This window comes from Stenella coeruleoalba (assembly GCF_951394435.1).
Source record: "Stenella coeruleoalba genome assembly, chromosome: 3".
In the NCBI taxonomy this organism is placed as follows: domain Eukaryota; kingdom Metazoa; phylum Chordata; class Mammalia; order Artiodactyla; family Delphinidae; genus Stenella; species Stenella coeruleoalba.
Genome location: NC_137148.1, coordinates 77640815 through 77665447, shown reverse-complemented (window position 1 = coordinate 77665447; position 24633 = coordinate 77640815). Strand labels below are relative to the sequence as shown.

The 24633-nt window shown below is 40.1% G+C and overlaps 1 protein-coding gene across 1 annotated transcript in view; it reads right to left on the bottom strand.

Annotated features, from left to right (window-relative positions):
- Positions 1 to 6738: 6738 nt before the first annotated feature.
- Positions 6739 to 24633, bottom strand: part of LOC307184301 (uncharacterized protein) — a 594345-nt gene continuing 576450 nt past the window's right edge. The window contains exons 7-9 of the mRNA XM_079917672.1: positions 8886 to 8964; positions 7071 to 7149; positions 6739 to 6826 (exon numbers count right to left, since the gene is read on the bottom strand). The gene's annotated coding sequence lies outside the window, so the exon portion shown is untranslated. The remainder of the gene's footprint in view (positions 6827 to 7070; positions 7150 to 8885; positions 8965 to 24633) is intronic.

The following is a 24633-nucleotide window of genomic DNA, read 5'->3' as shown; positions in this document are numbered from 1 at the left end:
CTCTAACCCCCCAATGTGCCTATATTTGGAGACAGCCTTTTTAAGGAGGATTTAAAGCTCAGTGAGATCATAAGGGTGGGGTCTGGATCTGGTAGGACTGGTGTCCATAAAGAAGAGATGCCAGAGACGTCTCTCTCCACGCACACAAAGAGGAAAAGCCACGTGAGGCCACAGTGACAAGGCAGCTGTCTGCAAGCCGGGAAGAGAGAGCTCACCCCGAACCAACCTGCTGGCACCCCGACCGATCCCAAACCTGTTGGCACCTGCGGGCTCCGGCTGCCGTGCTGTGGGCTGACTGGGCTGAGGTTGAAGCCCCCGCTGTGATCTATGCAGATCACTGAGGAGGGAAGCAGTTCTCAGCAAAGTTCCATCCCATGCACTTGGCTGCCTTTGGTTTTTACTGGCACAGCTGCTGCAATCACAAAGCGCTCTGCAGCTTAGTCCACGATCCTTAGTGCCTCTGTGAGTTTCCAGTTGCTGCTGTAACAGATTACTGCACTCTTAGTGGATTAAAACAACAAATATATTCTCTTACAGTTTGGAGGTCAGAAGTAAAAACTCAGTCTGACTGTGCTAAAGTCAACATGGTGCCGCCAGGGGCGGGTGGGTTCCCTCCGGAGGCTCTGAGGGGGAAATCTGTTTCCTTGCCCTTTTCAGCTTTTAGTGGCCAGCTGTATTCCTTGGTTTGAAGTTGCTTCCTCCATCTTCAAAGCACATCACTCCAATCTCTGCTTCTGTCTCTTCTGACACTGACTTGGCCTGCGTCCCTCTTATAAGGGACGCTATGATTGCCCTCAGCTCACACAGATAATCGTACCACCTCATAATTTGATCTCATCTACTGTTCCTTTTGCCATATAAGTTAACATTCACAGGTTCTGAGGCTTAGGACATGGCCTTATATGGGGGAGCATCACACAGCCTACATACTGCGCTCCCCTGTATTCCGTACTCCCAGGCACAGACCCTTTATGGAGATCACCTCCATTTGCAGCTTTCTGTGGGTTCATTATAGTCTTCCTGCCTGGACTGAGTCTCTCCTCCTTGAATATTCAAATCTCATGCCACCTCCTCCAGGAAGCCTTCACTAACTTCTCCAACCTACTTTGACTTCCATACTACTTAAAAAGTGAGCTCCATTATTGGGCTCTAATGTGTTATGCTGAGTTCAATTCTATTTTGTTTCCAACGTATTTGTCTTATTTCTTCAACAAAATTATACGTTTCCTCTCTAAGTTTTGTGCATCTTCCCTGCAGTCTTCCTCTCCATTCCTTGAAATAATTTCTTTGGCCTCTCGGTCACCTTCTTAGCTGGACTCACCGATGCCCACAGGTTCTGTGTCACTCCCCAACTAAGTGTCTGAACCCACCAGGGTCCCTGTTTGTTGGTTACCCATTCCATCCTTGGCCTTGGTTGTGGGTCAGTCTCCTGCTCTGGTCCTTTCTGAGGTCTTGTTCTGGGAACCTTCCTTGACTCCATGGCCTTCCAAGACTGGGGTCCTGCCTTGTCCTTTGAGTTGTCCTTCCCTGGGGCTTGGAATTCTGCTGCTGATTCCCAGTTTCTCTAGTGACCAGGGCGCAGGTCCATGCACACAAACTCTCCAGACGATACCAGTTTGATAGGAATCTAGGGACCCAGGCCACAGCCTGGCCTTGCGGCTGAGCTCAGTCCATGTATTAGGACCCTTCTACCTCACCTTGAATTGCCCATGTAGGAATCGTACTTTTATTTATCTATATAAACATCCACTTTGGCATGGCATCTGAGGCATATCTCCCAGCCCCTCTGATGCCACAATGTACATGTCTCCTGTGAGCATTAGCCACCTGCACCATTCATCCGTTTCTGGGCATAAGCAGCCAGACCTCATGAATGACTCCTAGACATGTGACTCTCCCTAACACACCTAACACAGACAGAGCAGGTGCTCAAAACCAGCACCAACTGATTGGGGATTTGCTTTTATTCTCCCTACTCCATATTGGCACATTCAAGACAAAATATACTTTGTTAGGTGCACATTCTAAGCAGGAAAAAGAGCTGCTTATGTTGTCTCCCCTTTCTGGAAACATTAAAATTAGCTGCAGTTGCCTTTTGAAATTCATCTTTTGAGAGCCAGCTTTATGTAAGCACTAAGGATACCAAGGTGAAAAACATCTTCCCTGCCTTCAAGAAACCCCTAATCTAATATGGTACACAGACAAGGAAAGCAGAGATTATAATTGGGTCAGCTATATAATTTGCAGGGTCAACTGCAAAATGAAAGTATGAAACCTCTTATTCAAAAATCAGCATAAAAGTACCATCAGCACTAAAATGTAAAGCTTCTTGGTATGCATGTGCTCTCTACCTTTAGCTTCCTGGTGAATAAGGAAGGGCTGAAAGTGAAGGAACTATGGGTTGCCCTGCCTTTCCCTTTCTCCCATGCTATCATTTTCATTATAAGTGGGTGGCTAACACAGGGAAGTGATAAGCATGGGAAAGGATGATAGGATTCCTTGCTCATTCTTCTTTCTTAGAACATCACTGCCTTTTTTCTGTCTTCAAAGCGAGTTCTAGAAAGCATGCCCTCTTGGGCTTGTAGATACCACTGCTTACTCAGTAGTAGATGTAAAGCATTGCAAATGTTTTATGTGAATGGGGCAGTTTAAGGAATGGCTGACACAGATACTGCATGGATCTCCTCTGCTCAGGGGTATGTTCCATTGTCCCATGAGACTTCACTTCGAAACACAAATTCACAGATGAAATTATTAGGAATTTCAAAATGGTCGTACCAGAACATTAGGTAAAGTACAGGGCCCTCCAGAGAGCAGGGTTGTGTGTAACCATACAGCTGTACACACACAAGGCTGGTCTGGATGAAAAAGTCCCGTGAGAAATTCCATGATCAAGACATACACAGGGTTCCATGGGAACAACTCACTAGAAGGGAAGAAGAGAAGAGGACTTTCCAAGGTGGGGAGGTGGCACTGGAGCTGAAGCCTCAAGGATGAGAAAGGCTTAGCCAAGCGAACAAAGGAGGAGGACAGCATTACAGTCGGAGAGTCAGCAGGTGCAAAGACACAAGGCGTTATAAAGCACCGCATGTTTGGGGAACTACAGCTGCTTGATGTGGCTGGAATGCTGATGGGCGTGGGATAGCAAAGGAACCTGAGACTTAAGAAGTCCTAAAGGAACGTGAGTGTTAAAAGAAAGAATTTGAACTCTCCAGAAAGTGATGCCACACTATTGGAGCTGTGTAAGCAGAAAAGTGACATTAAAGGATTTGTATTCTCAAACATTCTCTCTGATGTTAATGTGGATGATGGGTTTGAAAGAGGGAAACTATAGCAAGAGAAGGCAATTGGAAGCCATTGCTTTGCCCCAAGAGAGAAGCTAAGACTGTGGAGTTCTTCAGTTTTGTCCCATTAAACTTAAAAATAAATCCATTAATTGAAAAAGGCAGACCCATATTAAGGAATGAGAGTTAAAATATTAACTGAAAAATTCACTAAAGCACAATGCCATAGCAATAACAATCGCTATGGAGTTGGGTTCTTATATCAACTTCTAAGCTACTCTCTTCAAAGCACTTGACAAATATGGCTTAGAGAAATGTTTTTCTAATTTGGCCTATATTCTGTTATTATTCCGTGGTCCTTCCGTTGCCATTGCCAAGGGTTTACTGGTGAACAATTTTATGCATTTTTTTTTTTTTTTTTTTTTGCGGTACGCGGGCCTCTCACTGTTGTAGCCTCTCCCGCTGCAGAGCACAGGCTCCGGATGCGCAGGCTCAGCGGCCATAGCTCACGGGCCCAGCCGCTCCGCGGCATGTGGGATCTTCCCAGACCGGGGCACGAACCCGTGTCCCCTGTATCGGCAGGCGGCCTCTCAACCACTGTGCCACCAGGGAAGGCCCTATGCATGTTTTTGACTATGCTGGTTTACCTTAAAGCAAGAACTATGAAAAAAAATCTGCCAGGCAGGAGCTATTCTTCCAACATCATTTGGCTGTTGTATAAGTTCTGCTTATTTAACAATGCAAGGGGGTGGAGAACTGACGCAAATCTCCAGTCCATCCTGGCTTCCTCGCTTTTGATTTGTCTGTGCCCAAGAGCATTGATTTCCTACTTCTCTATACTTTCCACCTCTAATCCTTCCTATAAAATATTCCCCCATTAAATCTAATTAATCAGAGCAGCATTCTGTTACTTTTTTCATGTAGCAGCGCACACAGCAAATGATGATATCTGTATGACACACTGGGGTTAATGGACAAGGTCACCTGCAACTGTAGGGGCTGCTCTGGGGGGTTCTGGCTGCGTCAGTCCCCACCCACCTGCTCTGAGGGCCAAGGGAGTTGTTACTTCAGTGCACCTGCAAACTATTTGCCGCACAGCAGCCTGCCTCAGCACATAAACTGGGAAACTCTGTAATAAACAGTTTTTAGCCCTTCTGAGTATCATTGTTAACTAGTTTGCTGCTTCTCAAATGTTAATATGCTTATGCAACACCCGGGAGACTCATTAAAGATGCATATTCTGATTCAACAGATCTGAGATTCTGCATTTCTAACAAACCCCCAGATAACACCAGAGGGGTTCATGGACCATACATTGTGTAACAAGGAACTGGATAGCTCATTAATACAACTTGCTCTGGAAACATTATAACATTTTGAAAAATTAATTTTGAAAAATTATAAGACTCATAAAATTTCTTGATTTTTACTATTAGTTACCAGAACACTAGAAACAGTATAAAACAGCCTCTTTCAAATTGTAGGTAAAGTCCAACACTCTTATTTGACTAAACCTGCCTTTTTTCCATTTACACATCTAATTAGAAGCTTCATACTATCGTTCTTGGTAACACACTAAAACCTATGTAAAGTGATTATAATCGACAGTTCCTATTATAAGGAAAAATTATCTGGAGTGCAGAGAACTACTAAATTTGGCTTTTGTATAATCAAAGGAAGATCCTTGTAAAAGAGAGGTGAGAGCTGATTATTTAGCAAGGCTTTTGTGCTAGGTTGAACATACTCAAAGAAACTCATAATTATTAAAATTAAATTATTAAAATTAAAAATTATTATATTCTCATGGTCCTTGATTTAGAGAAGTTCTGCCATTAAAAGAATCCCTTGAAAAAATAATAATAATAAAAAAAAAAGAATCCCTTGACATTAAACAAAATATCCTTTCCTCCTCAGATTGTGACTAAAACTTTTTGCTCTAGAAACAGTTATTGTTTCTTTCCAACTGTCAGTGACTGCAGACTCAGGTGATATGTTCCATTTTCAAATGGAAATAAATTTAAAGGCAAATGTAAAAATGACTTTCAGATAAAGTGGAAAATGGCACTTAAGATAAACTCAATGGCTTTATAATTTTTTTGAAAGAGGAAATGAATTCCCAAGGTTCAAAACATTTTGAAACTTAAACTTCTTATTTTATACATACCAGTTTTTGAATAACACAAAGCATCGACATGCTATGTGACTGAAAGTGAAAAATACCTCTATTCAAATTCAAATTATGGAAAATTTGGGAGTTTTTACAAAAATGTTTATTCATATATGACCCAAACACCTTACTTCAACCTCTTTGAAAAGTTTACTGAACATTTCGTCCATCAATTTTTGTAATATGAGCATTAGTTGAATATAAATTGATCCATAGGGAATGAATTTGACATTATTTAGAAATCTACTATCTTTAAAGTAATATAACTGAGCTCATTGTTTCCAGAATCCAAAGGTCTTTGGAAGGAAGGGCAGTTGCAATAATAAGCTTGAAAGGCTGGAAGGAAAACGTCTGTCTTTACAATACAGGGAAGAAAAAAGAATATGGGAGAAGATAACTTAGTGATTCTGGAGGCCTAAAAAATTACTGCTTTTATTTGGACATAAATTATGAAAGTGAAATGCAGAATCCCATTACCATTTTACGGAGGTCCTCCTTCTAAGCAGAGCTAAAAAATGTGGTTGGGCTTTCTCCATCTGAAGCAACTAGGTGATCAATTTCATACCAATCCTTTTCTTTGAAAATCGCACAGAGAAATCATGGCACCAAATGGACGAGTAGTTTTATGGTCAATAAATTGTTGTACATGGTGTTTCACATTAGAGAAAAGGGCAATCAGATTTCATGCTTCAGAGTGTAAATTGATTACTCTCTTGGGATCTAAATATACATCATTTTTCTGGCCATTTTACTGTAATTTCATCCAGTTGGTAAGAGCACATTTTTTTCTTATCTGCACTGAAATAATTAGACTTAGACCACTGCAGGTATCAAATGGCAAAACCTGTTGAACTTCTATCTTATTTTAATGAAGAAAATATAAATTTAACATGGGTTAGAACATCTACTTTAGTTGCATGTATAGGTTTTGGCTAATGAAAGAAATAACAGCATTCTAGAAGCTATTGTTTCCCCTGAGGTGATTACAGTTTAGGTAATTACACCCAGGTGGTGTCTGGATCATGGAACAAAAGTCTGAACAGCTAGAGTTTCAATAAGGAAAAGAAAGCTGAACTACATACACCTGTGACAAGCACTGTGCTACATACTTTGCATGTGTAATATTACAAGAAAGATTATATGTAAGAAAGACTACTTTTCATAAGAATTGAACCTTTTCTGAAACAGCTAAGCAAAGCTTCCAGAATATTTCTTATTTAAATACCATACACAATTAGAACACAAGTAAAGAATACTCTCACCTTAGTAGTATCAGGAATTTATCTTCAGTGTTTCTCAATCAGCAGTATCCTCTTAGCTTGAATATCACTGACTATTTCTTGAAGATAAAACCTCTTTGAACATGTTCACAGAGCTGAAATTGTCAGATTTACAATTTATCATGATTCATTATGCTCAACATTCTTATTAGTTACACATTTTCTACCCATCTTTCTGCTCAAGACACAGATGCATTTAACAAATCAAAGAAACAGCCATCTTGTTCTGTGCCCCAACTCTTCTCTCCTCACAAAGAGGAAACTCAAAATATTTACCAACTTACATGAGTAGCAAGCAATCAAGAAATAATATTTCTAATGCTTTCTTCTTATACTTACCAGCATGACAATCCTTCCTCTAGTCAAGAAGTCTTCATCAGTCTCCCCAGTGAACCACTTTCAATCCTAGGTCTTTACCCTTTGAAAGACAGAATGCATTATTACGCTGTTGTATAGGATTTGCAAACTCTAGGCACCTGCAATAGACCTTCTGAGCTACAGAGACAATGGCTCTGGCAGCTGTAATGGGTTGCTGTTAAATATAGGTTAATTTTGCTTTTTATACAAAGAGCTGCTTTACTAGCTGATGTGGTGAATTGAGAATGAGGGTCTTATTTTCTGAAAACAAAACTCTATTGCTTAAATAACCAGACCAATTATAGAAACAAATAACACTCTATGTTCAGTAATAGCTGAAGCAGCTTGATACAGTAAAAAGATCATAGGTTTTAAACTCTAATAAACCTGGGCTTGAAGGCAGTTTTCCTACCTCGGTGATCTTGAGCGTGTTCTGTAATATGGAGATAAAAGTACCTTAGGGTGTTCATTTGAGGTTTACATGGTAAATGTAACATATAGGGAGTGCTTAACAGAGTGACTGCTTAACACAGTAGGTGCCTCATGAATGGGACCTCTATTATTCCTCTTCTCCTCTTCCCTTTCTGAATTAACCCCTGATTAATAACCTACTTAATTAAGTAGATTATTGTTATTAATAACTTATTAACCTGCTCCTAGTAGGTCTGTATGTTTCTAGTCCCTTGGTAGGTGTTTATGAGACACCTGGAAGATTGGCCAGCTCTCTGAATGTCCTTCTGTCTCTCAACTTTTAGTTCCTCTACCAGAAACAGAATGCTGGGTGGAGCTCATCATAGACCTGATTGATTGTGATAATTCTTTCATTTTATACACATTTTGCTTTTCTTTAGGTCCAAACTCCAAGCCCCTGCCCCCCAACCACCTTGCTATGTATGATATTAAGACAAGGGCTCTGAGCAATTTTAGCAGAAGAGATCTGACACAGGAAGTGGGCAGAATGGAAGGAGAGGAGGCAGCTTGTAGTTCACGCACAGAGTTTGGACATTATTCTACAGGTTGTAGGAAGTTAGTTAAGAGTCTTAAGCAGCGGAGTAATAGGGATTATTCTGTGTTGGCAGATAGGACAAACTGAGGGTAAGAAAACTGGAGGCAGGGAAATCAATTGGGAATAATTCAAACGGGACATGATAAGGACCTAATCCAGTGGGACTGGGGACAGACAGGGGCTGAAGAGTTGAGCTCATATATAATAAAATTAGTAAATCAAAACATGAGGTCCAATTGGATATAGTGGAGTCTAGAAGACATCCAGTATAAAATAATTGCTTCTTCTGTAGCACACTGTATTAGTGGGCTAGGGCTACCACAGCAAAATACTACCGACTGGGTGGCTTAGACAACAGAAGTTTATTTTCTTACAGTTCTGGAGGCTAAAAGTCCAAGGTCAAGGTGTCAGTCAGCTTAGTTTCATTCTGAGGCTTCTCTCCTTGGCTTGTGTATGCCAACCTTTTTGGCTGTGTCCTTCCATGGTTGTCCCTTAATCTGTGTTGTCTGTGTCCTGATTGCCTCTTCTTATAAGGACACCAGTCATAATGGATTAGGACCCACGTTAACAACCCCTTTTAACTTAATGACCTCTTTAAAGGCCTATCTCCAAATACAGTTATATTCTAGGCTACCAGAAGTTAGGGTTTCAATATATCAGTTTGGGGGGACACAATTCAGCCCATAACACACATATATTAATGGCAATTAACCGTAACAATATGTGCATACATCTGTGCTGGTTATAAGTGATTGCCTCTCACTTATATTCCACTTATATTCCAAACCTACCTGTGATGCTGGAGCTGGGGACTTGGCCACTTTCCACTTTGCCAGCGGCTTGCTATTGAGGCTCTGCCGATAGGGGGCGCTAGAGAAAAATGACAAGGCCTGAGAGGGGAGGAGGGACCAGTTCATTCCTGTCTGCTTCTTGTCCCAGCAGCATCACCCCAAGAACACATCTTCACTCTGGCAGCCCACCTAGGTTCCAATATGCAGTTGTCTTTTCACCCTTTCAGAAGCAGCCTCCTTACACCCCCTCAGAAACACCAACACCATCCTGCCAGCACCTCTTCCTGGGTTCCGAGGGGCTCCTATTCCAACTTCTGGGTTCTAATGACCCCAGATTCTGCCTTGTGTTTCTCCCAGTCCTAGAGGTGAAAGCTGCTTCCTACATTTACTTTCTCTATATTACGTCTGTGTCCCTATTTGCCTTTTCAGTTCTCCAATGACTGTTAAACCAATTTCCTATATAACATTTTGTCTGTTAAAATAACTGGGGTGATTTGTTTTGTTTTCCTAACTGAACTAACATCTTTCTTTGTGAAATTTTTTCCTCCTTTGCTTCACACAGTGACGGTATGGCCAGTTGTCTTATATTTACACAAAATAAATATTAGAGGAGTGAAGAATGGCCAGTGTTAGTTACCATCTAGGGGACATCAGAATTCCGTACCTATGAAAAACAGTAAGCAGAAAAAAATCAGCAACCATTATTAACTTTAACAGCTCTGTCTTGCAACTATGACAGAAGGTGCACCATAGAAGAAAGAGTACTAGATTTAGGTTAAAGGACCTTGTTCCTATTTGCTCCCTTCTACCTCCATCACTTACTGTTTGGTGTCTTCTCAGAACCTTGGTTTCTACTCACAGAGTTTACTGAAGAATTGAATAATAAATGCAAAAGTCTCATGACAATTCTATAACATAAACAATTGCACACTGTGTGCCTCTTAGCCTTCCTCCTTATTTTTGTATTTCGTACCCACAGTTCTCGTAGTAAATTTGGGCAAAAAATGTATAAAAAAACAGTGGCACTAATATTTGTGGAACGCTTATCACATGCTAGACACCATGCTGAGTACTTTATGAATATTGTCTCCTTTGATCTTCACAACAACCCTGTGATGACAATGCTATTATTATCCCCATCTTGCAGAAAGGGAAATTGAGGTAGCACTTAGAAAATGTGCCCATGTTAGGGTTCACCTTAAAGATAGTGGAACTAGAACTCGAACCGTAGCACTCAAACTCCAGATCTCTGTTGGAAAGTTTCCTAGCTCACTTAATTTCTCAGGATACGTTTGCAATAGAAAAAGAACTGAGTGCTTTAAGAAGAACTTCTTTCCTTCAAACAGAAATTGTCATGCAAGTCATTCACCAACCTTCAACTTAACTCCAACTCCCAGTAACAACTCCCTTTCCCCCAAAAAAATGACAGAAAAAAATAAGAATGAAGGAAGAAGAATGATCAGATTCTGAAAAGAACAAAATAGATTTAAATGTTCTAAGGTGGAATAAAGCATTTTTGTTTTAAGGCAGGGTGTTCTGAAGGGGGTGTGGACCATTTAAAGATTTGAGAACTATATGAATTGACCATTCTAATAGTAATTTTTCAGGCTTCACTCATCCTACCTTTACTTTTCTGTTTTCCCTAACTTGTGATTTGGGGCAGTGATTATCACAAACTTTAGCAGTGAAATTTCCTATTTTCCAAATGATACTGAATCATAAAACAAACAAAACAGTGTTTTAATACACAGACTTATTTTATGCTTTGATATTCATAATATTTACTTAAACAGCCAATCAATGAGAATGTACATTAATACTTTGTTGGTTTTCAGTGTGTTAAAATTGGATATATATCACATATGAATGTGTTTGGTAGTTACTTTTTAATTACATTTAAAAAAATAACTATTTAAACATACTTTAAACACTTGCAACGAATGGTTGCTGGGCCCCTGAAGCACGTCTGAGGAAGTATCACAGTTTGCAAACCACTGATAGAGGGAAATGCAGGCATCCAGCCGCTCAACGCCATCCAGTACATAACTAGATGGCATTCTCCCATTCCTGAGTACATTTATGCTGGCCCACGCTCCTAGCAAAGGAGCAGGCATCAGGCTCCATCGATCTTAGACACATAGAGTCACTTATCCATATGCTCAGGGTGTTTAATGCTGTGTCCCTGTGCAGCCACAAATTAGTCACTTTCTGTTAGTGACTGTGAATATAAAGGAGGCATTTTCTGAACTATGGATCTTGTTTCAACAATTAGGGATAGACAAATGAATAATCATTTTTTCTTCATTTATTATGTGTCTAAATGAAATAGCTTCAGTTTGCGGTCTCTATACGTGCTAATGAAAACATTCCACCCCTTAAATCTGCTCCCAAAGTCCCAATTCTAAAATGAGGAGAGCAGATAAAAATAGGGTAGAAAACTTGCCCCCGTTCCTTTTCTTCCTTTCTTTCATTGAGGTCACTGTGCTCAATTTATAGAATTACAGAATTTCAGAGCCAGAAAGAAACTCAGAAATCATGCAGACTAATGTGTTTATAATTCTCTATAAGAATTCCCCTACTAGCATTTCTGATGGCCTCCGATAGAACATTCCAGTGCAAGGAACTTACTACCTCATTATTCCACCCTCGGAAGGCAGGAATTTATGTAAAGTTCTCCCTTCCATTGCATATGCCACTGTTTAGCAGATCACTAGTTGATGGACATTCAGGTGGTTTCCAAGCTTTTTTCACAAATATGTTACTGTAAACATCTTGGTGATTATATTCATAATTCTGGGTTTATTTCATTAGTGAAGGCTCTCACAAGTGGAATTGCTGAGTCAAATTGTACGTGCATCTTTTTAATTTTAATAGCTAATGCTGGATTACTTATCAAAAAGGTTGTGGTGATTCACATACCACAAAAAAATGGCTATTTTCCCATTGGATTTTATCAAGCTTTTGAACTTTTGCCTATCCACCAACTGAATGTTTATTATCATCTGTGTTTGGTCTTCTGAGATTTTTTTTTATTGTTGTTGTTGAATTGTTTGCCTATTTGTCTTTGGATGGTTTATAGCATCAATTTGAAAGAGCTCTTACTTGATTAAAGGTTGATCTTTCTACTGATACTCATGGAACTTAGTGTCTAACTTCTTTTTTTGTCATTGAAATATGTTTATTAAACACATAAAAGGAAAGGAAATAAAATAAAGCTCCTTTAGAATCATGCCAATCAGAGATAACCGTTGTTTCCAATTTGAGCTTTCTTTTTTAGTGTCTAACTTCTAACTATCCTGCCTTATCTTCTCTGAACAAATTCATTTCTCAGTGATTCTCTTAAGATGTGGTGCTTGCTCATAAATGAATATCTCACCCTAGAAGTGATCTGTATGGTATAGGGCCTTGCTCCTCAAAGTGTGGTTCCCTGACCAACAGAGCCAGCATCACCTGGAGACTTTTAGACCACAGAATCTCAAGCCCTATGCAGTGTCTGCTAAATCAGGATCTTCTGTTGTACAGGATATCCAAGTAATCTGCGTGCAAATTAAAATTTGAGAAACACTGTGACAGAGCATGAAGATCTTTACCTTTTGCCCCGGTTCTGAAATTTATATTAAAATTATCATAGCTTTTCAGGTCATAGTAACTATTATCATAGCTTTTCAGGCCATAGCAACTAAGTCTTTTATTCTGCTATCAAATAAACTGTTGTTAAACTGTTTCCCCATCTGTATTCATTTATTAATATTTTCTAAAATACAAGATTTTACCCTTATTCTCATTAAATTTCATCGTATTCATGTCAACTCATAATTCTGATTTATGATACACTTTTTGGATATTGAATCTGTATTTTAATATAGAGGTTCCCATTACTCAGTTTTGGGGGAAATTAATCTAAAACTTCGAGTAAGTATGTGTGGTAAGACCCCAGATAAGTCCCTTATGGACATGTTAAATCCAGTTAAGGTGAATTTTAAGACAAGGGGAAAGAGAAAGAAGGATATCTTCATAATATAAACGTTTAACTGAAGATATTTATGCATGTGGCAGTACTTTACTGACCTTGTTATTTTTTCAAAACAATCACCTGTTGACCTCTCATCCTCACCAGCTGCTTCTATGACAGATCCAGGCACCAAGTCACAGAAGAAACTTCGGGATTGTTTTGATGCCTCAAAGCAACAATGCCTGGGAACCATTAGTACAATGATGACTTTGGCCCCTGGAATGACTAAGTTTCTAAACACAGAAAGGAGACATTTAAGAACCAAAGACAACTCCTCTTTTAAAAATACACTCAACCACTGGTCTGGACAAGATGGTGTAGACCTCTTTCTCCTTGCTCATTCCCCTAAATATAACTATAAACTCAACTGGAAATAACTCAAGAGACAGCCAAAGGAGACGTGATGGGTGGTAAGAAGGAGGAAAACTTGTTTGGGACCCCAGACAGAAGAAACAGCATAATGGCAAGGCATCTTGCAGGTCCTACCCAACAGGTGATCCAGACTCAGCATTTCCCTGGCCCCCAACCTAGTAATAGATAGCAACCCAAGTGGACTCATTCATGCCCTGGGTTGAAAGGGAGCTCCTCTGAAAACATCCTTCTGAAACCAGCCTGACACCTTGGGCAAGGGGAATAGAGCTAGAGACCCTCCTAACAATAAGTGGCCAAGAAGTGCTCTGCTTCATTGTCAGGCTAGAGACTACCCTTCCCACCTCCCAAATACCAAAGCTAGTGGGAAGAACTGGCAAGAGGGACCCGTAACAACATGTGACTCGACTGGGGAGCCTCTCTGACCCCATGTACCCTGTCCAGAGACAACATGGAGCTGGGGTGGGGGTATCTTTAAGGGGATCCTACCACAAGTGCCTAAAGCACCTCCCTACCTCCTCTTGCCAGAGACTCCTTTTCTCCACTGGGACAATTATCAAAATCAGGAATGAAATAGTAGATATCACTACAAATCCTGCAATCATTAAAAAGATAATAATAGAATATTGTGAACAACTTTATGATCATAAGTTTGATAACTTAGAAGTTAATCAATTAGTTGAAAAACCTCAAAATTCCAAAATTCAACCAAAATGAAAGAGATGATCCAACTAGCCCCCATAATAATTTAAAAAATTAAATTCATAATGAAAAATTTTATGAAAAATAAACCTCCAGACTCATATGGTTTAACTGGAGAATGGCACCAAACACTTAAAGAAGAATTAACACCAATTTTACACAACCTTATCCAGAAAATAGAAGAAGGAATACTTTCCAACTCATTTTATCAGTCCATTACCCTGATAACAACCAGACAGATACAGTACACAAAAGAAACTACAGATCAATATCTCCCATGAATTTAGTTTAAAAAAAGAAATCCTCAACAAAATACTAGCAAATCAAATCTAAACATGATTTAAAAGAATTATACACCATGACCAAGTTGATTTATTCCAGGTAAGCAAGACTGGTTCATCATTCTAAAATCAATCAAGGTACTTCATCAGAACAACAAAGTTGTTTAAAAATCAAGAAAAATCATATGGTCATGTCAGTTGACACAGAAAAAGCATTTAACAAAATCCAACACCCATTCAGGATAAAACCTTTCAGTAAGTTAAGGAACTACCTCACCTTGATAAGTTGCATCTACAAAAATCCTACAACTAACATGATACTTAGTGGTGCAGAACTGAACGCTTTTCCTCTAAAATCAGGAACAAGGGAAGGACATCTACTCTTACCATTCTATTCAATACAGTACTGGAACTTCTAGCCACTGAAGTAGGTTGAAGAAAAGAATAAAGACATACAGATTGGAAAGGACTAAATGAAATAATTTCTGTTTACAGATGACATGACTCTCTACGTACAAAATCCCAAGAAATGAAAAAAAAACATTCCTAGAATTCATAAGTGAGTTCAACAGGTCATAGCATACAAGATCAACACACAGAGATCAATCTCATTTTTGTATCCTAATAATAATGTTAAGCTGAATTTAAATTACAAAATACTTAAGTATACACTTAACAAAATACATACAGGATCTGTATGCTGAAAACTAAAAAGTGCTGATGAAAGAAATAAAAAAAGACTCAAATAAATGAAGAGGTATACCTGCTTCTAGATTGGAACAGAGTGAAGATTGCAATTCTCCCCAAAGTGATCAATAGGTTTAATTCAATTCCTATCAAGACCCCAGCAAAGTTGTTTGTTTGTTTGTTTATGACATAGACAAGCTTATTCTGCCATTTATTTGAAAAGCATAGGCAGAGGGATAATAGACACATAAATCAATAGAACATAATAGGGAACCCAGAAATAGACCCACACATATATGCTGACCTAGTTTTTGACAAAGGCGCAAAAACAATTTTATGGAGGAACACTGTCCTTTCAACAACTGATGCTAGGGCAATTGGACATCTGTAGGCAAAAAGATGAACCTTGACCTAAACTCCATACCTTATATAAAAATTAACCAAAAATGGATCATGGACAGAAATGTAATAAAACTATTAGGAAAAAAAAGGGAAAATTTTGGGAATCTAGGGTTAAGCAAAGAGTTCTTAGATTGACATAGAAAGTATAATCCATAAAAGGAAAAATTGATACATTGGATCTCATCAAAATGAAAACTACTGCCATGTGAAAATGCTTCTTAAAAAGATGAAAAGATAAGCTACACAATAGAAGAAAATATCAATATTTGCAAACCACATATTCAGTGAATGACTAGTACCTAAAATATATAAAGCACTATCAAAACCAAACAGGACAAAACCAATCAATCCAATTAGAAGATGGGAAAATATATGAGGGTTTGGATAACAAATTTTGAATATTTAGAGTGGAATACTATTCAGCAGTCAAATTGTATTAACATTTAATGAAATACTAAAGCATATATCATGGAAAAATCTCAGAAGCATCATGCTGATCAAAAGAGGTCAGAGAAAAGAACATATGCTTTCACTCTAGAACAGGCAGAGTTAATCTATTATATGGAATCAGAAGACTGGCTGCTGGAAGGACTGGTGGGTGGGATTGTCTGGGAAGGAGCACAAGGGAACTTTCTAAGTGTCAATATCTTCTATCTTGTTTGCAGTGTGGGTTACATGGGTATGTGCATGTGTCAGTGTTCATCATTTATGACCTGTGCTTGTCATTTTATATAAATTATACTTCATTAAAAAGAAGTATTTTAGAAGTATCACAAAATAAAAAGAAGAAAAACCAAATTTCAAGGTGACTGAAGATGCCTTGAAGTTCAAATTTCTGATCTTCTGGGGACTCCCATAAAGATCTGGTAGAAAACCATCTGGCTCTAACCCAGTTGAGTCATCACACCTAGTGCACAGTCCAAGGGCATAAACCATAAAAGGTAAAAAAAAAAAAAAAAAAAAAAAAAAAATCACCTTAAAGGGATAGACTCAGTAACCACAGCAGTTACCTACATCATTGTCCTTCAATATCACAGCTTTTGTCCTTCTTCCCAGTTAGTCATCAAGTAGCCTGTTCCTGTCACCACTCAACACCCTGCCTGGTTTAGTTCTATTTTGTCCTGAACACACTTGTTATTCATTTGACCTTTCTTCCTGCTGTCTTACCACGTCCCACCAGGCTGTGCATAATGCTGTGAGCCATATCCTCTAGGACTGTAGACAGCTGGTAGACAAATACAGACTCCCTTCAGCTCTGGCAGGCTCACAGCTGCTCTGCTGGCTGGCAAATAACTGAGGAAAGAGTAAGCCTGTCCAAGGTGCAGAGATTAGCAGCAAGCAAGCTTTATTTTCAGCCAAGGGACCTATGCAAGCCTTGTTTTCATGTCCAAGTCAGATGTAGCTGGAGGGGATAGGGGAAAGGAAGACCAACAGATCCCAAGCTCAACACAAAGGTGTTATTGAATGGTTTCCCTTAAAAACCCTCTCCAGGGTTGTGGCTTTGAAGCATATTAAACTACCTGACTTACAGCTATTCTACAGAGTAAAGTGTTATAAGAATAGCACAAGTTATATAATCAGAAAGGATCAGGTTCAAATTCTATATCTGTAACTTACTGTGTGAATATTTTGCAGGCAAATTCTTTAGCTTCTCTGAGCCTCAGTTTCCCCATCTGTCAACTCTAGAAAGCAACACTTACCTGACAGGGTTGGTATTGGATTTAAGTGTTTAATGTTTATAAAGTTATCATTGCTGGCACATGGTAGATGTCCATTCACTTATTAACTAATTCATTAATTCCACTCAACAATTCATTTACTAATTAATCCTATATTTACATATTCAACAGTAAACACTGAGCACCTCGTACATGCTAGGCACCATTTTAGAATACATCAGTGAGCACAGCAAAGCTCCTACCCTCATGGAGTTTACATTCCATTTGGAGAGATAGGCAATGAACAAGTAAGTGAATAAGCACGTAATAGAATGACAGGGAGTGATAAGATCTATAAAGGAAAGTTAAGCAGGGTAGGGGTATAGAAATTGGCACAAGATGTTACTTTTGATCAAAATCCCCCTTTGTGGAGATCGTAATGGAATAGAGACCAGCCTGGTGTCAAGGAGCAATGGACTGAAAAATCTGTGACTCCTTTCCCCCTTTCTTCCTAGAATGGTTATTGCTATCAGAAAACTTATCAAGCATGCTGACTCCATTCAACAGACAATTATAACCATCTCCAGGTGAATGGACCTAGATCAAAACTCAACACGCTTCTTTACCAACTTCATTCTTCCACCAGCCCCATCGATAACTATATGGAATATTTTCAAAATGAATAGGATTGATATGTCAAATAAATCAACAACAAAAAGATGAGCAGAGAATATTTGTGTGAAGAAGAGAGAATCAGTTTCCACCCTTTTTCTGATGAAAGTGGAAAGGCATGAATGAGAAAGTGAGTTAAGCCTCCTGAGGTGTTAAGTCCCGAATGACTGAGCAGCTTCTTTACAAGTCCCCCACTGCACTCCCCCAGCACCTATCTCCCTGTTGCAGCGACGAGCCCTGCAAAACACGGAGCCAGAATGAGGTGCAGGTTTTAATACTTTCGATATAGCTCTGAACTTGGACCCGTTACAAATGACAGCTCTGGCTTCTTGGACCACTCCTTAACGCCTACCATTCAATTTCAGAGGCTAAGACACTCCAGCAGTTTGACAGAATTAAGCTCTCATAATATCATCATGCAGAAAGACCCCAAATTCGTAACACCGTTCAAAGTTATGGGGGATCACCAGACGGCTAATCAAAAGTTGGGAGCATTGGGCTTCCCTAGTGGTGCAGTGGTTGAGAGTCCGCCTGCCGATGCAGGGGACACGGGTTCGTGCCCCGGTCCGGGAAGATCCCGCATGCCGCGGAGCGGCTAGGCCCATGAGCCATGGCCGCTAAGCCTGCGCGTCCGGGGCCTGTGCTCCGTAACGGGAGAGGCCACAACAGTGAGAGGCCTGCGTACCACAAAAAAAAAAAAAAAAAAAAAAAAAAAAAAGTTGGGAGCATTGACATTGAACTTTTTGGTCAATGATGATGTTGGCCTAAGGGTCATCTAAGTTCCCCGCTTCACTTAACCAGGTTATTCTGTCTAAAAACCAAATAAACTTGGGTCACCTTGTGGTCAGTTACAGTACTTTATGGCACTCAAAAGGAATACCAGTTTAATATTCTCCCAAAAGTAGTGAAAACTGATGTAAATCTTTGCTGAAGTTGGTTAGAGAAATGCTAAAGAGGGGAAACTCATTATAGGGCACACTGAACATGCCTTAAGGATCCTCTTTAACTTCTTTGTATTTTCAATACAACAGTGCAGAATATTCATTACAGAAGGGGCTCCCCTTAAATGTCTCTGTTCTTTTCCGTCCCTTCCCCAGCTCTATCATTTTTTAGCCTTTTTCCTTCATTCCCTCTCTCTTTCATCTTTATACTCAATTGTCCTTATTTGAGTTCCAGGACCATTCTATCGTAAACTAATCTAGCTTTTCCGTATCCTTCCAATTCAGCCACTATTCCCTTTTCCTTGATCTCTACAACAGTAATCTAGGCCATAGCTCCATGATCAGTGAAGAAAAGGGAATTCCCAGCTAGCACGATGGGAGGAAGTTGCGAATACATGAACGCTATTATTTTTATTGGTCTTGAAAATCATTTCATAAACATTTTTGAGGGTCTACTCTGTTGGGCACATGTTCACAGGGGTAAACAAGACAAGCATTTTTTTCCAAGGACCTTAAGGCTCTCACAGTCTGGGGAGGCAGACAGACAAGTTTATGAATGTGGTTCTCAACCACAGTGCTGTCAACATTCACAAGTGAGCTACCGATTTTAGATCAAGCTACAAATTTAATTTTGTTATATCTGAGGATACAGCCTGTCACTGTGATGTCAGTCAGATGGAATTAGACTGAGGTCTTAGACTGAGATATGTGGTTGAGAGACAGGAGCCACCTGCTTTAAGCAAATGAAACAGGTGAGGCATAATGTCAAACCAGGGCCATAATCAGATGTCTAGTTTACTGGCTCTGAGGAGAAATGGGCTCTGTGCACATGTAAGAGGGTAGGCAGGAAGCGAATCGCTCTATTCAAACAGTAAAACAGCGCGGGGGGGGGGGCGTCCAATGGAAAAATGCAACAACCGTGGGTGCTTTCATAGGCACCTTGAGATATTCCACTGGAGCAGTCATCATGTTGTCACTACTGATGACTTGTTTATGGCTGTTTTGAGACTTTTACTTGCTTCAGATGAGACCTTCCCAAATTCTAGTATTCCTAAGTTAGCAGTAAAACAAAACAAGTTGAGAATCACAGAAGAGCAAATTGACGATACTTCTTGAATGCCACGCGTGTCACATTTTTGTGGCAGAAACAGAACTCCAAGTGAGGAGGTCTCTTACTGTGTCTGTTTCTTTCAAGGGCTGGAATGTTGGGAATGGTTTCTGAATATGTCTATTTCAGCAGGGAGGTGTTCCATAAAACGAAGTTTATTTCTATTGGTTTGGCACCTAGAAACCCTCAGGGAGTTTCTTCCACTCATTATCCTAAATGTGTAACAGCAATAGCTGAGGAGGTGACAGCCTTAGGTTTGGCACCGCGGGGTGGCGGGTCCTGAGGAGAGCTGGTCTGTACAGAGTATTGCTGCTGCTTTGTGCCAGGGCAGTCTTCTATTTTTGGCTCTGACACAACAACAAAGGCTGTTTCTGTGCTGATTTCGCACATGTATATTATTCCCTTTCCATGAAACTTCCAATGTCCCTTCTGTTTAGTTTTTGTTAACAATATTCTTCATAAGTATAGATTTAGTTATGATACATGGTGGCAGAAATCCAGTCACTTCAGCTGTCTTTTACCAGCCCTTTGAATTATTCCCTTGTGCAACAAGCAAAGAAAGTAAACATTCCCGTGAAAAATGAAAGAAACATGCACAGAAAGAAGGAAGAAGGAAGCACGTTACTTCTTGGTGCTTGGAGGCAAAATATAATGCCAGAATACTCCCCAACCTTCTCAGTATTAAAGGGATAAATCAGCCACCTTTACCTTCTGCCTCTTAATGGCAAACAGTGAAAGAACATCTGTCAAACATGTATGGTGGTGTGAGAGTCTCTGGAGGGCTAAGCAATCCACCAACTTTCTGGTGTGGATTCAGCCTCGATTCAGAGCCAGAGACACCTGCTTGTCCCTCCCCACTTACAAACATTAAAGTCTCTCCCCTACCCAGAAAAGAGGTTTCCAAACTGGGTTCAGTCAAAAAGTGCCCTTTCTTCAAAAGAAATTCTGACCCAAAGTTCAAGAAGTCTAAATCGATAGAGTCAATAAAACCAAAGTTCCTCTGGTTAAATCAGGAAAATGCATGTCACCTGCCCCCTCCCCCTCCATGGGACTTGGAAGCTCTGCTAAAGCAGGGTTTAATAAAAGATTCATTGCAGCCCTATTTACAATAGCCCGGAGATGGAAACAACCTAAGTGTCCATCATCGGATGAATGGATAAAGAAGATGTGGCACATATATACAACGGAATATTACTCAGCCATAAAAAGAAACGAAATTGAGCTATTTGTAATGAGGTGGATAGACCTAGAGTCTGTCATACAGAGTGAAGTAAGTAAGAAGGAGAGAGACAAATACCATATGCTAACACATATATATGGAATTTAAGAAAAAAAAAATGTCATGAAGAACCTAGGGGTAAAACAGGAATAAAGACACAGACCTACTAGAGAATGAACTTGAGGATATGGGGAGGGGGAAGGGTAAGCTGTGACAAAGCGAGAGAGAGGCATGGACATATATACACTACCAAACATAAAATAGATAGCTAGTGGGAAGCAGCCGCATAGCACAGGGAGATCAGCTCAGTGCTTTGTGACCACCTGGAGGGGTGGGATAGGGAGGGTGGGAGGGAGACGCAAGAGGGAAGAGATATGGGAACATATGTATATATATAACTGATTCATTTTGTCGTAGAGCAGAAGCTAACACACCATTGTAAAGCAATTATACTCCAATAAAGATTTAAAAAAAAAAAAAGATTCAAATCTTTAGGTGACTCTAAAACATCCATTTTGTCTGGTTCCAAATTACCCTGCCCGTATCATGCCCTCCCTACATTCCAGATACTGCACACTCTAACATTGACATGAAGACGCCAGCAGGTCTTAAGTTCCCCCCTCTGACCCTACTTCCCCGTCCCTCCCACCATGGTCCACCAGTGTTTGCTGAATTAATGCGTTAGGGGAGCATGTACATGAAAAGGAGGATACAAGGCAGAGCCTACTCTCAAGGGACACGTTAGTCAAGAGAAAATCTAAGAACATGTAAGGAAAACGCTGAACAGCCAGCTGAGTGGAACGCTCCCCACCCCGGTTTCCAAAAGCAACAGCCAATCAGAGAACACCCTATGGAGGAAGGGTAGCTGGCAGTTTCTCAACGGATGAATGAGGATTGGGTAGGTAGAGGGAGGGTATGGAGGTGAGAATTAGTAATGCCATTTTGTGGTCAGGGAGGAGAGAAGACAGTCTGGCAGGAAGGAAGGGCTGGCATTGAGAGAAATAGGAGCTAAGTGTGGATAGATATGCTGGAGCGAAACTGTGGAGGGCGCTACAAATCAGGGAGAATTAGGTGTGGTCTGATTTTCAGTGGGGAACCATCATCTATTCTTAACTAGGAGAGTGACATGATGAAAGTGGTAAATTAAGATCTTGAGGAGAGGAATAATACGATTCGAGTCATAGACGAATAAAATGAGTCTCGCAGTGTTATGCTGACGAAAGAGAGTGGCTGGAAGGCTGCTTAAATAATGAATGAGCTCTCTTCTTTCCTGCTGATAAAGAGATGTATGTGCCTACACTGAGATTCAGAAACTCCCACATAATTTGCAGCAAGTGCTGACACCAATTCTTGCGGCCATTCTTGTGCAGATGAAAGCAACCCAATGTTGGGTTTAAAACAAATTCATATGTTTGCAAACAAGTACTTTTGGGAAAAAAACATAAAGCATTCTCACTGTTTTACAAACTCAATGACAGTGTCTATTTTTAAACTCCATTTGTATACTCAATTACAGTTGTGGCAGGTTTTTCTTTTAATTTTAACAGCTTCCATTTTTAAAACTTCCAATTGTAAGTGCGTTGGTTTCTGTACCTGTTTCCTGGCAGTAGTAGGGGTCACGTGTGGTTTGTATGTATTTTTAAGTTGTTAACCCTTTCCATCCCTCTGCCAGCTCTAGACTTTAGATGACTTGAGGCTATTCTTTCTTTCTAAGACCGCTTTGTGCCTAACTCAGTGCTCTGGAAATAGTGACCAGCAAGTGAATATGTGGACTGTGATGCTCTCAGAACACATTTCCAGCAGGTTCCGTTTCTCTTTGCAGAGATTTCTAGCTTTCTTTCTTAATTGTCTGTGGTTCATCCTGTTTGAAGAAGGGGCAGAAGCTGCTTCTGGTTGTTTTCTCCAATTTCATGTCATCACTGATGGATTAACATCACCCTGTCACATCTTCTCACTCATTTTTCCTCTTCCTGTTTTGCTTTTGGGGCTCATCTGCTTCATTACCATCTTCATTTGGAAGAGAAGGGATTACATTAAGGGAACAATGGAATCAACAAGTCTAATATACGAATCAGACAAATTCCTAAAGTGCTTTTCTCCAAGGCAGAATTTGTACACAGAAATTCATATTCATTAGGCTAAAGGCAGAGCATGTCAAGCTAGTTGCAGGTTTAATAGAGAGGTCAGACCCTTTTCTCTCTGTCATTCCCACTGACGACATCATTAGAGCTACAGTAAAATAAGAGAATGTCACAGAATGTCAGCCTAGTCATAGTGCAACTGTTCTTTTTTCATTAGTGACTCAGCTGGTTGCTATGGCAACCCCACTCTAGTATCAAGGATACTAGGGCCGATGCTTTCTGCCTCTATTTTCAGTTAGGATAAATTGTGCTCCCACCTCATGGGCTCCTGCCATGATATTTATTTTTGGGTCATGATAATAGAGGCAGTTGGAAATATGTCTGTTGAAAATCTAGCCAGGCAGAGAGCCTTCCCACTAAAAGGGAGAGTGAATATAGGATTTCTAGGTTTGATTTGAGCACCAATTATCCTGTAGGAGGGAAGGTATTCCCTTCTGCCCCGTCAGTCTCGTGGGGAGACTGCAGACCTCTCATGTACTCGTTCTTCGCTTTCTCTAAAGCTGGCCGGCTGGCTCCAGAAAAATTAGGCAATCTATTTTCCGTGCTCCTCCCTGACTCTCCCAAGGGTCCATCTATTTAAAAGTTCCTTCTGAGTGGGCTCAGTACCACTTCATTTATCCACTCCCTCATTTATTCATTAATTGCAGAGTAATTAAAATGGACCAAGCATCGTGTTAAACAGCACATTTTGCTGCTGATTTGGGGTCTAGCTATTCACATTAGCTAGAGGGAGGGCCAGAGAGGGAAGCAAGAGTATAAATAAATGCTTATAATACCATGTGATACATGTTTTAGTTGAGGTCTGGGCATGAAACTTCCATTGAAAGTTCAGAGGAAGGAGAGAGTAACTCTACCTGGGTGAGCTGGTAGATACTTCAGAGAGGAGATGATATTTAAGTTGGGATTTTAACGATGTGTTCTCCAGTTGAAGTCCTCACTGAGTCAGAGCTGAGGTGAGCCTGAAGGACTTTGGTGACAGCAAAGAGTTGCCTGGTTGAAAGTCGGCTTGCTCTTTAAAAGTATATTAATCCTCCTGAACTCAAAGTATTTTGCTGGCTACCAGGGTGAGTTTCTGTTTTAAAAAGGTAAAACATTGGAAAACAAAGCAAGCTTCAGGCAACAGTCTTTGGAATCAGAGCAGACGCAAGTGAAAAAGTTGATGGATGTGAAGATGTTGTTGTCAGTTAATCTTTTCTCTGGAATTGATATATTGTGAAAGGCATCCATTATATCTCTGAAGCAAACACAAAATGATACTGAACCAAAGTGTTCTATACTCCTTACAGGTGGTGGGGCAAAAAAGGATCCTTCATTGCACCTATTTTGACACAAAACTAAGGTATTTGGGGACCCTATGGGATTAACAAAAACACCTCTCTCTCTTGCATATCAATCATTGTTCAGAAGTAGAGGCAACAGCCTAATGAAGCCATCATGTAGAAGGCAGTGTTCTTTTTGAAATGTATCATGGACCAGGGCCTCTTCACGGAACCAAAATGATATTTATCGTGGACTGGAAAAGTCCTTTCCTACTGAGCCTGTGTCACTACGTAGCA